The following is a 12,036-nucleotide window of genomic DNA, read 5'->3' as shown; positions in this document are numbered from 1 at the left end:
AGCAGGAACAAACTAGGTGTACACAAGAGAGAGGAGTAAGTATCCCTGTCCTCTTCACGTGAGATTGGGTAATACATTTCCTAGTCTCTGTACACATGTCCTGTCATTGATTCATGTTTCTGTGAACAACTCTCTCATTTGCATATAAACAAATTTGGTTCTTTCAGGCTTCACTACCTCCTCAGCTTGCAATTTGGTTTCCTGCTCATGTCTGGAACATGTTCCCAATCTGTATCTGTCAATGATACTTAATGTAAAACCTAAACATTGCTTCTCTAGTAGGGTCTCCTGATGGCTCATTTTGAATGTGCCACTAGGTATTTTTTATGTAGTATGATAAAATAAATAATAATAGCAGCTTTCTACCTAGGGATCTTCACACACTTTACAAGCAGTAAATTAAGCTTCACAACTCCTCTGTCATACAGGTTTTCCTTGTCACAAATGATGATAATGCGGCACTCAAGGCAAATCCCCTTACATCTCCTCCTGCATTTTCTGTCAATGCAGGGTTGTTCTTTACAGGACATTAGCTAGTGGTCTGTCCAGTTTAGTTTTAAGCATCTATTCCATCTTTTTACAATCCTAGCTGTGCTTTTATGCAGCATACTGGGGGCTCTGCTAATTTACAGTGGCCCACCCCAGGCTGCCAATAGGCTGATCTGCATCCCACAGTCTCCACTGGATGACCACATCCTTTCCATCCCCAACATGTCCTGGCATCTCTCTGCCTCTGGACCACTCTACAAATTGATACAAACCACTGTGTATGCAGACTTCATTAGGATCAGTGTAGGCACTGCTCCAGGACCAAGGGGTTTCTTCACCTACTTTTTGTGGCTCATTTTTATTCTCTCTGTGCCAGAGAGACTAAAAACAAAAACCAGATTTATTCCCTTGTACCTTTAATCTTTCTTCATTGCTGAGTTCTTCCAGTCCCCAGTGCATTTTTAGGTTAACTTGCTCAAAGGTGCACTATGAATCAGAAACAAAGTCAGGAATAGACACCAGAGCTCTGGCTTCTGTGCTAACTACTCAACTTCACGTTCTCAAAATAAAAAACTGCCAGCACAATTATTTTCACTAGAGTACCACCTAAATTATCCACTGTCATAATATTTGAGAGGTAAATTGATAATATTTATGGTAAAGTGTCTCTTTTTAAAAACCCTTCTTACTGAGCCTTTAATATTTGAAACACCATTGGGATATTTTTGTACATTATTACAAGTTTATAGCAGGTGTGAATTTGCATAAGAGAAATCCCATGCTTTCTGTAATCAGATTCCTGCAGCTAGCTGAGAGATTCCTTTTGATAGATAAGTTCTTAATAAAAAAAAATTCTTCCAGAGTCCCCCAACTCAGATCTGCATTGTTTTCCCTGGAACTCAGATTTTTGATCAACACTCCTGGTGCAGCAGTATTTTGTGCTGAGTAGGGATTAGCACTTAGCCTTGATTAATCAGGCAGACTTTTTCTCTTTATTCAAGTTTCGTAGTACACTATTGTGTACTATACTTCTTGTTGCCATTCTCTTCATATACTTGTCCTCAGCACTCAATGTGTTTAAGAGGAGGCTCTTGCTTAGATGCCAAGAGTAACATGAAGAATTTTCAGCCCTGAGAGTTTATTTAGAAGGCAACAACTTCACATTTTTTAATCTCTCTGCAATGACTAATCCTCCAAACTTCCCCCGAAGTAGAGAAGTATCATACTCATTTTAGAGTGGTGAAGTGAGGTAGAGGCTTAGTATTTTATACATGGACATGAGTCCATGGTACAGGCAGAATTAGACCCCGGGGGTTCTCAGCTCCCAGATGCATGTTTACTCCCTTAGCCGCTTTCCATTTTTTGTAGCTGCTAAAGTATTGTTTAATGTTTTACAGTGAGCATTTAACTCCTAAGATCAGAGAGACAGTGGAGATAGGGGAATAGATTATGTACACACAGGTGCACTCAAATCTTTGGATTGCCTGGAAGGCACCAGGCAGGCTAAGAGTTAAATTTCAAGATATGTCACATATGAAAAAACATGTTTTCTTTTGACAATTTTTTCTAATGGAAATAAATTACTTTCCTTTTTTGAACTAAGACATCTGATCAGATGAGTCTAGTTATGCCAAGATCTGAGCTTCATTCATTCATTCATTCACTCACTCACTCTTCATTTGCAGAACTGTACAGGTATTCTTGGATCTTTGGATCCAAGTTACCTTGTAGTGTGCAAAACTTAATTGACGTGACCAGCAAAGCTGTGTTCTGACAGCCACACTCTGAGCACATCCACACTCACAGCTCCTCTGCAGCAGCAGAGCCCTCCTCTCTGCCAGTCTCTGTCTCTGCCAAGTAGCTCCCCCTCTTTCTGGCTGCTGCAGGGCCCTTCCTCTGTTAGCACAGCCCCTGCATGGAGCCACCAGAAGCACATGGGTAGTTTGGCAGGGGTGCCTGCTACTTGCTGCCAAGACTTCTGCAGGGTAAGTACAGACATAGGCCAACACTGGATGTTTTTATCATCATCAATTTGTTACAAAGAAATTATTCAAATACACATGACTTATCCTAAACTGTAAGTACCTCAGGGCCTGGGCTACATCTTTCATTTTTCTCTCTAACGTACTGTACAGATTTACTGCACTGTATAACTTGCAATGGCAGTCTATAAGGAATGCTGTCAGGAAAGACACAGGATTTCTTTGCATCTTTGCTTTAATTTTCATTTTATATGTATTGAGAATCTCAGCTAACATTTGGAGATCACATCAGCATGTGTATGCAGGTGCAAAGTATATCCATGATTTCATACATTAAGACCATGTAAAACTGCAGGTTAATTCTTATGACAGGAAATAGGGATTCAAAATTTGTGGGGGTTTTTCCTACCCTTCATTAATCCTTTGTTCCTGACTTTCTCCAGTACCAAAATTTGAAGGACAGTGAAGATTAGTTTGTTGTTTGTGTAGGTGCTAGATATTGCCATTCATGTAACTCAACCATCCTTATCACATCTACGTAGCTTTCTACAAACTTCAATCAATCATCTCTCCTATACATAGCATTGTCCTCTTGCTATAGACCAAGGAAACTGCTTCTAGGACTGTGGTAGGGCCTAGGAAAGAATGCCACAAACAGCAGATCAGTAAAGTAAAAAAGTTTATTTTCTGTACACATTTACCTAGCTATTGTATCAGAAAATATGTTAAAAAAGGTGAGTGTACAGGACTATTTACAGGATAAAATAGTAGCAGCCACTTTTACAACATTATATTTTCCTAGATTTAACACGAGGTGCTTACCATATGGGATGAATTTTTTAAAAATTTTACTTTAAAATTTAAGTAAAAATGTAAGTAAAATTTGAGACTTTGTGTAAACCAGGGTATTCCCTTCATGTTCACACTGCAACACATTACCACAAGCCACAAGTAAATAAATAGATGTAGTTTAGAAAATATAATGGCAATTTGGGCTGTGTGTAGGCTATATTAACACCTTTGACTAATTGAGATATTCTGATAAAGCCCAATTAAATTCACAGCATTAACAAGCATACTAACAAACCCTCAACAGTCAAAGAAACATCAGTAGTGATTAATCAAATACCATTACCAATCACTAACAAGCCAAGACACAGGAGATCTATAGATTTCAATCTAATCTCGGCCTAACAGATCAGCCATAATGTACAACCTTTTCTGACTTGAAGTGAATCAATGCTTTTAAGAATGACTAAAGTACTCACAGAGGAGTACTAGCTAACCTCATCTAATTTAGAAATAAAACATGTGTACAACTAAACCACTGAAATGCAATAAATTCACAAATTACCTCTTAGCTATAACACTATAAAATCCCTTAATGCAATTCTGGACTCCTTCACCTTTTCCCTTCTTAAAATAAAATTCTAAATCCAGTAATAAACTGAGGGAGGCAAGAGATGTATGTAATAGAGCTGGAACTAGCCATCTCAAAGAGGGGTCATAGCACACAGAACCTAACAGCATTTTTATACAGCTGGAGTGACTTGTGGTTGTGTGGGGTGCATTCACAGATCTCTCAGTTCAAGATAAAGCAGCCAGAAACATTGCTTCAGTCACTTAAGCAGCCCTGGTGGATTGAAATGGTTGGTTAATTCACTCACTGAATGACAAAACTCATGAAGAGCTAGTTAGGGCTGTAATTCACGCTATACCCTGTTGTCACAAGGCTGCTAACATGATTGTTTTATGAGGAAATAAAGCTTGCAAGAAAGGGTCAGCCCCAGAAATCTAGATCTTGTCTCTACCCTTTAGAAAATGTTTCATCGGAGAGACTGGCTGGGTCCAAGAAATTGATAATGGCTTATGGACCACCAGTACAAGTCAGTCTGGCTCAGACATCATCCTCTGTTGGTGCTCTGTATACACATATCACAAAATATATCTTTATAAATGGCAATAGGTGGCCATTTAAACAGAAAGACTGAGATCGCTTTCTCCCCAGGATAGTTCCCTTTGGAGAACCCAGGCAGGGACACTTGTACTGCTGCTGTGGTGGGAATGAATAGGGGCCTTCCATCTCCAGGCCTGTCAGCCAGTTTTTTCAGATGTCTGGCTTTGATCTCTAGGACCTTTTAACAGCATCAAGTATCATTGGCCAAAGTCATTGGTTTCTGGAGATGCAATTTTACTTCAGGCAAAGGAGCTGCATCATTTGTACCTGGTCTGCATTTGGCCAGAGTTTAAAGGAACACTATGGGGAATGATCTGTGAAAGTGAATTAATCAAGTAAACCTCAACCACTTCACAGGGGAGACCAGGATTTCAGCTAGTAGAGGTCAGTACAACTGCATATCTTTAGGGGAGCTATGCCAAATGCACCAGCAAAGAATCTAGCCTATAGTATCCCTGCTATGCATGCTTAGGAAAACAATATTTTTTGCCACTTTAGCATTGTCATTGTCATGCAGGATCAGAGATGGATGTAGAAGGTAAAGCACAGGAACCGGTGCTTAAAGCCTGGCATATGCTTCCGACTCAGGAGCTTTCACCTGTGCCTTTACTGACAAAGCCAGGGCTGTAGCTGTCACCCATGCATTTATGAGCACTCCACTTAATTGCAAATGCCTCACTCTCGGTTTGTTCAGTGCACACGTTCCTTGGCTTTACTTATACCCAGAAGCTGGTCAAACATCGACACTCCAAGTGATTTGACTGCACAATTGTGAGGAATGTATTCTGCAGGCATGTCCCATGACAAATAATATTCAGTCAGGCTTTGATCCCTTTCCTCCCTGTGCTGGGCAGCACACTACACTACTCCAATACTTCGCAAGAGCCCCCACTTATTTCAGGAGGAACATTTACAAAGTATGGTACTATTCAACATGACAAAGTGACAGAAACAGTCCTACTGGGGCAAGAAAGGCAACTGGAAATATTCTCCCTTCAGTGATCTTTGTGCAGATGGACTTTGAGGGCAGGCATCGGTGTGAAGCATCAAAAGAGAAGCCAGCCAGCCAGCTGTAGCATGCAAGTCAGGCACATATTTACTAATATCTATTTATAAAATTATTTTAGAAGTATCTGCTCCTGTTTCAGTATCTCTAATATTAAAAACGATCCCTCACTGTCTCAGTAGAAGCTGCCCTTATATGGATGCTCCTCAGAAACAGGTCCAGCTTGATAATGCAAAACAGGACTCCAAAAACAGCTCTGATTTGAATGCCTGGGAGAGGCCAGGGATATTGCGAGCTCTTGGGAGGCTAAGTCTATTTTAAAAACCAAGAAGCCCATGTGCATTCTTGGTTAAAGGGACACTGTCAGTTTAAAAGCCCTTAGCCAGATCCTGAGGTGGTGTGAATTAGCACACTTCCAATTAACTTCATAGAATTATGCCAATTTATATCCAATCAGATCCCATAGCTTGTTAATGTCCATATTTCTCTGTGAAAGGGCACATAATGCTTTTTATTTTTAAACACCCAAGAATTTTAAACATCCAGGTCACTTGTAAGGAATATACTTCTTGCATTTGTTTTCAGCTATCTAAGTTAGGTTGCTGAACACCCAACTCACTTTTTAATAGTCATTTTTATTGTCAGGTCAGAGTGCTTTAAAGACACAAGCTTATTTGTTCTTAAAAAGATGATTTCATTGGAATTTTCTAAAGAAATAAGAAAATATTCCTATTGGTCTTCAAATTTATAAAATGTATTTTTTTACCAAATGTTTTAGTGTGAATCCAATTTAAGTTGACATTGTCCCTTTATGATAACATTTAGCAAATTAGGGGATCTTTACAACTTTAAAAGCTTCTCTGTTTTTTTTCTTTTTGTACACGGCATCGCTAGTCCATGTAGATGGATGGCTGCTTTCTGTTTGATTGTCAATTATCTGTTTATATTCTATCAGATGCACAGTTTTGCTCATAGCAATTTACTCTTCTTCCTAATTAGATGTAGCAATTAGGATATCTTGTCTATTACACTGGAGTTTTCCTTTAATGAGTCTGCCTGCACTTGAATTGTCTCTCAGACACCTGTTTCACCATAGAGCTAAAATCTGAATTAACTCCCTGTCACACCAATTAGAGCTCTGCTTCTGTCATCTTTTTCCTGAATTGTCTTCTGCCATTGGGGAGCTCCCTGTGTTTGACAGAGGGCATCCTGCCCCTAATCAATATTAATTATTTTCTCAACTGTCAGCTGGTAGCAAGTCCTGTATGAATCTCTGGGACTTGTTAACAGCCAGCTTGCCATCCCTCTGTGAGTAGCAAGAATCTGTATACCTCTTAACAGGCAACTCTGGCCATTCAGAGCATTCCCTGCCTTTATTCAGAGCATCTCAGTGACCTGAGCTGTGGCCATTCAATACTTTGTTTTTATACAAGCCTTACATGACCTTCTTAGTAATAGTATCAGAGCATCTCAAAATCACTCAGGGGGTTTTACTCACAATGCTCTTGTAATATAGGGGAAAAGGCTCTTCTTTTTACAGGTGGGGAACTGATGGTGAAGAGCAAACCAGGGTAGCACAAGGAATGAATGGCAGAGCCAGGAACCGAGCCCTGATTTCCTGAAGCCAGTCAATATTCTAGCCAACCGATCACCTTTCCTACATGCCCAAATGTGTACTTGCTATTCTCTTTCTAGCTACCTTTGTTTGCAAATAGTTGCTGTCTGATTCTGCAAATGTTGTCTGTATCTAAAGAAATGGAGAATCCAGAAAGAAACCTATTAACACCTATACAAGTGCCACTCAGACCGATCAATTCCTTTCAGTCTCATCTTTGTCTTTCACTAAATTCCATTATTCTAGCCTGGAGTCCCTTGGTCAGAGCCAACATGCTGTAGCTAAAAGTAATCCAAGATGCATTTAAAAATAGCCAAAGTGTATTTGACTTAGTCAGTTTAATACACACTTCAAACGTGGGGGAATGTGACAACATAAGGGGAGACCCAGTATTTTATCTCTTTTCTGCTAGTTACCTTTGTGCATATTACTGGTTTGATCTTAGCGTCATTCTCAGATTTGTCTTTCACCCAATTAATACTTGGTCTCCACTTCACAGGCATGCACTAACAAGACTGAAGTCTGAGCAGCTCCTTTCTCTGGCCCTCCCCAAGTTCCAGCTCTTCAAAAGGTATCCTGTACATCTGCTGCCTTCTCGGTGCCCCCATTATCAGACAGTTTTATTGGCTTAGCAGGTGTTTCAGGATTGAGATCAAAACTGACACCCATCCATACAACAGTGTCACAGAAAAACGCAACAGAAAAACCAAAAACAGATCTCAGGAATCTTAATTCCTAGGCTCTGATCTAAATGGTAATAATAATGATTAGTATGCCTAATTTGCACTCAAAATTGCTGCATAGATCAGTTAACTGGGAACAAAGATCCTTATAATTAATTTTTTGTTAATAGAGTTACCTAGTTTCCTTGGATATTTATATTAGTTGTGCATACAATTTAGGTACACAGTTATATAGGCATTTAACATACACCGTTGTAGTTACTTTGTTTAAAATTCTTGCCCTCTTTGTCTTGCAGCATAACTAAAAGGAGGTAAGTCCTTGATACTCAACGAAGACAAAATCCCGGGAACACCGTGTACCTTTCTATCCCCAAAATCTCCCATGGCTGCCAGTCTATTAGTGATGTGCTGCCAACATTTTAACAAGAGCCTTCTCAAAAACATCATGTGTCAGGTCCCTTCTGGTACTGAGTTGGGAGTCCTCTTTGTTCTTGAGCTAAACAGGCTTCCCAGAAGCACTGGCTTCTCCAAGAGCAAAGGTTATCAGTTAGCTGGGGATAAAATTAATGCCTTTTACTGGGGATTAGGGGAAAATGAAGACCAATACTCCTAGAACTAGGGCTTCAAACTCTGAGCAATGCAAGGCTGTAAAATTACAGGGGTGTTTTTTTTATTAATATATTTCATGTTCCAGGTCAAAAAAGCCCAATCAGTTCCAAATCATATCGACTGAGCAGAATTCGATCATTCCAAAAACCACATCAATTGAGCAGGCAGACCTCAATCATTCTAAACACCAGGTATGGTGCTACAACTGGCAAGCATCCTCTGTCTCAGGCTCTCACCCAGGGCTTTAGATACTCCCAAATCCATTGGCAGGCATCCTATGCGCAGGCCTAAGCCCAGAGGTCTTGGGATTCAGATGCCTCCACTTGATAGTGGCTCATTTGATCTGAGCTGCTGCTGGAGATATAAAGATGAGAGTCTGTATGTACTTCTAGCAGTGCTGGTGGTGGATGCAGGGTGTGTCCCCCTGGCAAACACTCCTGTTTCACACCAGTTTCCTCAGGTCACCTAAGCAGAGGGCCACCTAAGCAGAGGGCTACAAAATGTAACAAACAGTCCCAAATGTAGCAATTTGTGGATGGCCCTGGAAAACAGCACAACATCCCTGCCCCCCCACTCATCTTGCATAAAACAGGCCTAAGGGTTTCTGGAGAGGTGTGCAAGATGATTTGGTGGGATGCACTATACTTTAAATGACTTCTTCAGGCAGCTACTAGGTGGGGTGGGCACATAAGAGTGATCAAAGTTCCCTGCAAAAGCAGTCTGGATGCTTATTCCTTTTAACCCCCACAATTGCTATTCAGCTGTTTATTCTGTGCGGCTTTTCAAGATATTTGCTAGGAAGAGGACTATGAACTTAATTTTTTTTTAAAGATGCGAAATAGGATGCCTGCTTATAAATCCCTGAGGCTGGCTCTGTTAATGAGCCCTTGAACAGAAGAGTTTCTGTGCTATCAGTAGATCATCATCACCACAGTTTACTGCAATTATGCTGCCAGTTCCCCATTCATCTGTTTAGGCTAAAAACACAAAGTCTTCTTAATCACATGGTGATAAATGCTTGTCTGAGCTGATTAATGGAAACTTACAAAATATGGAGAGAGAATATTTTCTAGCAGGAAAGAGTTATTTCATTTTGACAGAAGAATATGAATAATTAGGAATAGGGAGCCAAATCCTGGCTCCTCTTTTGGAAATGCTTAGCTGGAATAAGGTAGACAAGGTTATTTGGGCAAATACAATATTAGACCAACTAAAATAGTTGGAAAAATTCTTCTTTGGAAGCTTTCAGGTGCAAGCACCTTTCTTTAGGCTGAGGAAGCTTGTAGTTGGTCTGTGCTTGTCCAGGATGGATGCAAAGAAGAATTTTTCCAACTATTTTAGTTGGTTTAATAAAATATACTTGATTTACCAAAGAACCTTGTCTGCCTATGTCCTTAGACCAACATGGCTATAACCTATACCCCTGACATAGCTGGAATAAAAATGCTTTAGCTGGTTCTGTTTGCTGGGGGGTATTAGAAATCTGGCAGGATTGCCTTGTACTGAGGTGAACCTGGGCAATTACAATGCCATCTACAGGGCTATTCCAGCCGGTACAAGTTGACTCTGGGACTATTCAAGCTTGTGCCCAGGAGCAAAATTAACCTTAGACTTCTTCCTAGGCTTGGGCAACATTAAGATAGTGAAAAGCCTTTTACACCACAGCTGAGCTGCACTTGCAAAGTGTGCTCGGGTGCACTTGGGGTCTAGCTAGAAAGCAATGTCTGCAGGGTATGGGAATGGTATAAAACTTCACGCATGGGGAAAAAACAAGCCTAACTTTTTGTAAAATATTTAAAATTTGATCCTGCTTCAGTAGACCTGACAAAGATTTTGCTGCTAACTTCAAAAAGTTAGCATTGCTTAATAGGGGTAAGGTTAGCAACTGTACTGAAGGGGGAAAAGGGGTCTTTGTATTATGTTCCCAGTCTTAGGCTATAACCTGTACCACAAGTTTCTTCAAGTTTAAACTCTCCCTGTTGGCACCCATAAACACACAGCTTACCTGGTGTTGATTTGACGTGCTGTGTTTTGTCCAGTCTCTTCTAGTATTATTTCTATGACTTTTCCAGGATCCTATGATAGTTTTCTGTCAACAGGGTATTGTCTCTTCTGGGATTTGGAGTTGCAAACATCAAATCATCTTTTGCTGTCTTCGAGTCTGAAGAAGGAGAAAAAAATACTTTAGTATGAGCCAACATAAGCAATACCTGAATCTCTGCAATGTCTCTCTTTGGTGGGGCTTTGGATCTGGTGCTCGACTAATCTCCTAAATAAAAGTCATCATAAAAAGTTCCAAATATTTTTCTTGTTCTCTCTCACAAAAGCAATTTTGATTAAAGTCTTCTTCGATCTAAACAGGTCAAAAATATTCAGATAAAGCAGTGTATCACTACCTGCCTACATTTTTTGCCAAAAAACAAATATGCGATTTTCTGCGTACACACAGTCACATATTGAAAGGAAACAGTTCTTGAAAAAATCCTCTCTATACTTTAGAATCAGTACCTTAGTAAGGCCATGTGGATAACGCACTAAACTGGGACTTGTGTTTCCACCTCTGCTCTAAACTTTCCTTGCAGCCCCTAATCTCTCTGCACCTCAGTTCTTCCCCTGTAAAATGGGGATAACATTTCTTTTTGTCCTATGTTTTCTCTTGTTAGTTTGCAGGCTCTGTGGTTTACTCTGCCTAAAATGATCAGCAAAATGGGGCCCCAAACTTGACTGGAAATTTAGAAATACTGTATTTATTTACTTGATTCTAGGATGAGGGGAACCCCCCTCATTTTAGAATGGAGTATGAGGGTGGTGGGGGTAGCTCCAGCCTCTAGTCAAGGGTCAGAGCCATAGCCCCAGCTGCTGCCTGTCCCCCTCACCCCACCATCTCCCCCCTGCAGCCTCTTCCCCCATCTCTCCCTTGCATGCAGCCTCTGCTGCCCTGCCTGCCCCTCTCCCTCCCTTCCCATTACCCTTGCTCTGCACTGTGCCTGCTCTTGCCTGGGGTGCTGAGCACCCCAGCCCAGCCCTGTAGCAGCAGTGTGCAGCCCACTGCTCAGTGCCCCAGGCTAGAAGTGGGGCTGAACCTGCTGGCCCCGAGCAGGGGCTGGCAGGGGAAGTGGGGAGGAGGCGGAGGTGGCATGCACAACTGAGCTACTTGCCCTCCCCACTGCCTTCTCCCCTGCAGCAGCGGGGGGGAAAGGGGCTGAATTCAAGGTGACCGGCCAATAATTAGATTCTAGACCTGCAAAACCATCGTGCCTATAAATAGTCCAGACCTCGAATCTAATGATGGGGGAGGGTGGTCATCTTAAATTCAGGGTCGTCTTAGATTTGGTGTGTTTGGCTGCTTTTGCCTGTGCGCGGCTCTGTTTCTGGTCATCTTGTGGATGGATGCCTTCTCCGGAGAGAGGGGATCCCCTGCGCCTCTGCTGATTCCCGGGTTTCTGGGGGAGCCCAGGCTGGGAAGGGAGGTGGCCATGGGGGGGGCTGCTCCCACCAAGCTGCAGGTTTCTGTTTTCTGGCTTGCAATAGTTGCCGTTTCCCCCGCGCTGCGCACACGTGTGTGCCCACCCCGTGCCACACGCGGCCCTGCCTAAGCGGGGCAGGGGCAGCTAGAGCTAGGCAAACCCCCGGGCTTGGGGAACGTGAGACCCGGACTCCCCCTGCCTCAGTTTCCCCCCAGCCCGGGGCCAGCG

At 41.8% G+C, this 12,036-nt stretch overlaps 1 long non-coding RNA gene across 1 annotated transcript; it reads right to left on the bottom strand.

Annotated features, from left to right (window-relative positions):
- Nucleotides 1-7,969: 7,969 nt before the first annotated feature.
- LOC102370290 lies at nucleotides 7,970-11,937 on the bottom strand. The gene is made up of 3 exons (XR_323171.2): nucleotides 11,617-11,937; nucleotides 10,347-10,502; nucleotides 7,970-8,834 (listed from the first exon to the last, which is right to left on the bottom strand). It is a non-coding gene; the product is annotated as an uncharacterized LOC102370290 (long non-coding RNA).
- Nucleotides 11,938-12,036: the final 99 nt, after the last annotated feature.

This window comes from Alligator sinensis, unplaced genomic scaffold (genome assembly GCF_000455745.1).
Source record: "Alligator sinensis unplaced genomic scaffold, ASM45574v1 scaffold115_1, whole genome shotgun sequence".
In the NCBI taxonomy this organism is placed as follows: Eukaryota; Metazoa; Chordata; order Crocodylia; family Alligatoridae; genus Alligator; species Alligator sinensis.
Note: the sequence above shows the minus strand (reverse complement) of the source record. Positions and strands in the feature narration are given on the sequence as shown.